This window comes from Carlito syrichta, unplaced genomic scaffold (assembly GCF_000164805.1).
Source record: "Carlito syrichta isolate Samal-C Ts95f unplaced genomic scaffold, Tarsius_syrichta-2.0.1 Scaffold301661, whole genome shotgun sequence".
Taxonomy (NCBI): domain Eukaryota; kingdom Metazoa; phylum Chordata; class Mammalia; order Primates; family Tarsiidae; genus Carlito; species Carlito syrichta.
In genome coordinates, this window is record NW_007245757.1 from 83,711 (window position 1) to 87,930 (window position 4,220).

Sequence of the window (4,220 nt, forward strand, 5' to 3'; positions counted from 1 at the left end):
TTTTTCCTAATTTGTGACAGGTCTCTTTTCCTTCTCTATAATTCCTTCTCTTGGTGAGAAAGGAAGTATTCACTTCTGCAGCTTGCTCCACCCTATTGCAGGTTACCATAATTGCAGGTTCTCTCTACCATTGTTGAACTAGTCAAGCCAGTTTTCAGTTCCTGCCACACTGGGAGGGAGTGAACTGACTTATCTTAGAATTACTCACCCTTCTCCTTCACTGAGCAGAGCTTCTGATTATCTGAGCTTGGAACATGGTGGGGGGTAGAGTACAGGAATCTGACAACTTCTGTTTCTTTCTGGTCTCTCTGTGTTGCTGGGATCAAGGTGTATTGATAGCTGGGTCCCTACTCTTTGCCCTGTTAAGGAAGAGAGGTACCAGTCTGTTTATACACTAGTTGCTGGCAGCAGTTGTGCCAGTCAGATTCACTCTGCAGGCAGGTCTCTTTCTGCCTAGGAACAAGCTGCCACAGCAGCAGTCAGCAGTTAGCAGGCATGTCTTGTTCCCCATTTTACTTTGGCTCTAGTTGCTCCCTGTTGTGTCCCAACCAAAACTCCTACCACATGCACCAACAACTCACACATTGATGGGAAAGGTTGAAATCACTCAAAACATCTTAGTATCACTCACCCTTCCCCTTCACTGAGCAGAACTTCTGTTTTTTTCCAAGTCTGGATCAGGGTAGGGGGTAAAGCACCTAGAGTTTTGCATCTGCTGTTGATTTCTGGTCTCTGTGCACTCAGAGACCTCTGCTGGGTGCAAGGTGTTTTGCTCATTCAAAAGTGTTCATGGCATCTTCTTTCATCAGCAACTGAGTTCCCATTCTCCATTTTGGTAGGCAAGAGAAGTGCCAGTTTGCTACTCTACGGTGGTCATCTTGGATCTCACTTCTCTATTGCACTTTAAAGGCAGCTAGAAAAAAAGGACAGAGCACTTACCAAGGAAAACCTATCAGAATAGCAGCAGTCCTCTAATCAGAAATTTTATAAGCCAGAATAGATCCTGGGGGCTCATTTTTAACATATTAAAGAAAAGCAATACCAACCAAAAACTACTTCTAAGCTTCATAATTGAAGGAGAATTCAAGTCCTAGCCAGAAAAGCAATATCTAAGGAAATTTGTCACCTCCAGACCAGTAATAGAAGAGATGGTTAAGGGAGTTCTAAACACTCAAATGAAAGAACAGTACAACCCAACACAGCAACACAAAAGAACATATAAGCATATAACTTACAGGCCATACAAACCATTCACAGAGCTTAAAACACAAAGCAACTTTTTAACAATGACAGAAAAAAACCCTAACATATCACTAGCTGACTTGAATTTCAATGGACTAAGTGTGCCACTTAAAAGGCACAAGATAGTAAATTGGATAAAAGAAATCCATCTTTTCTGCTGCCCTCAGGAAACCCATCTCACTGCTAATGACAACCATTGGCTTAAGGTAAAGTGATGGAGAAAGAGCTTCCATACAAATGGAAAACAACAACAACAAAAAAAGCAAATGTTGTTATTCTTATTTCAGATTAACTACTTTAAATGACTAAAAGTTTTTAAAAAGGACAGTGAAGGGCACTACATAATGATAAAGGGCTCAATTCATTAGCAAGAAATATCCATCCTGAATATATATACACAACTTAGGAACACCCAGGCTTATAAAACAAGTGCTTAAAACAATTGCTCATTAACCTAAAGGGAGACATAGGCAGCTATTAAATAATAGTTGGGAACTTCAAAACCTGGTTAACAGGTTTAGACAGATCATTGAGACAGAAAACTAACAAAGAAATTTGGGACTTAAATTCAACACTCGAACAATTATATTTAATAGACATCTATAGAACACCCCACCCAACAACCACAGAATATGCATTCTTCTCATCCACACATGGAACATATCTAAGATAGATAACATACTTGGCCATAAATCAAGTCACATATTTCAAAATGTGAAAATCATACCAAATATCTTCTCAGACCAGAGTGGAATAAAAATAAATATCAATACTAAGAGGAACCCTTAAAAGCACATCAATGCATGGAAATTAAATTTCTGAGTAAACAGTGAAATCAAGACAGAAAGTTTAAAAAAATCTCAGAAACAAATGAAAATATAAATATAACATATCAATATGTCTGGGATGTCATTAAAGTGATGCTGAGATATTCATAACATTATATGTCTGTATCAATAAAATACATCCCAAGTAAACAGCATAACACCTAAGGAATCTGGAAAAACAAGGACCACGAAACCCAAAACTATCAGAATAAAATAAATAACCAAAGCCAGATCAGAAATAAACACAATTGAGATCAAAAAGAAAAATATATAATGTTTCAATGAATCAAAAAAGTGGTTCTTTGAAAGGATAAATAATATTAAGAGATCACTGGCCAGATTAGCAAAAGAGAAAGAAAATATAAATGAATACAGCAGAAATGAAAAAGGCAACATTGTACCCGATCTTGAAAAAATACTAAATATTATTATAAATGTTTATATGCTTGTAAGCTAAAAAATCTAGAGGAAGTGAATAAATTTTTGGAAACATACAACCTCTCCAAATTGAAACAGGGAAAAAAATGAAACCTTGAACAGAGCCATAAGAAGCCAAGAAGTTGATTCATTAATTTAGAAAAAAGCCATCTACAAGACAGCCCCAGACCAGATGGTTTCATCACTGAATTCTGCCAGATATATAAGGAGGAGCTTGTTCCAGTCCTGCTGAAAGTGTTCCACCAACTGAAAAGGAAGAACTTTCCCCTAACTCATTCTACAAAGCCCATACCATCCTGATACCACAAAATGGCACAGACACAACAAAGAAAGAAAACTACAGTTCAATATCCCTGATAAACATAGACATAAAAATCATTAACAAAATTATAGCAAGCTGTACTCAACAGCATATTACAAAGATTATTTATCACAATCAGGTAGGTTTAATTCCTGGAATGCAAGTCTGGTTCAACATACACAAATGAATAGCTGTAATCCCCCATATAAACAGATGTAAATTCAACAACTGCATGATTATCTAAAGAGTTTCAGAAAAAGTATTCCATAAAATCCAATGTCTCTTCATGATAAAAACCCTCAACTATCCGAGCATCAGTGGATAATTCCTCAAAATAATGAGTCATCTGTAAAAAAATTTACAGTCAATAATATACTTAAAGAACAGAAGCTGAAAGCATTTCACCTAAAAAATCAGAACAAGACAAGAATGTCCACTCTCAATACTTCTATTTAACACAGTAGTAGAAGTTCTACCCAGAGCAATAGGTAAGAGAATGAAATTAGAGTTATCCAAATAGGAAAATCAGAAGTTAAATTACCTCTCTTTGCATATGATATAATTTTATACTTAGGAAACCAAAAATATTCCACCAAGAAGCTTCTAGCACTGATAAATGACTTCAGCAGAATCTCAGAATACAAAATTAGTGCTAAAAAATAGTGACATTTATTATTCTGCAACAATATTCAGGCTGAGAATCAATTAAAAAAAAACACAATCCTTTTCACGATAACCACATATAAATAATTAAATACTCTGGAATACATCTGACCAAAGAGGTGAAAGATATCTACAACAAGAACAACAAAACACTGCAAAAAGAAAGCAAAGATGACACAAACAAATGGAAAGTTAACCCATGCTCGTAAATTGGAAAAATCAATAATATTAAGATGTCTGCATTACCCAAAGTAATCTATAGATTCAATGCAATCCCTAGAAAACTATCAGCAACAGACCTAAAACAGACAATACTTAAATTAATAAGAAAGAAAAAAAAAAAGCACAAATAGCCAAAGCAATCCTAAGCCAAAATAAATCCAGAATCATCACACCTCCAAAATTTAAACTTTTCTACAAGACTGCAGCAACCAAAACAGCATGGGAATGGCACAAAAATGGATACAGACATTGATGGAACAGGATAAAGAACCTAGAGATAAAACTACTGATCTATAATTAACTTATCTTTTTCTATATCAACAAAAATAAGCATTGATGAAAGGAAACCCTATTCAACAAATAGTGCTGGAAAAACTGGCTAACCATATTCAGAAGAAGGAAACTGGACCCTACTTATCACCATACACAAAAATTAACTCAAGATGGATCAAAGACCTCAAATTATAAAAATCTAAGAAGAAAACCTAGAGAACATTCTTTTGGGCATCAATCTGGGAATAAATGTA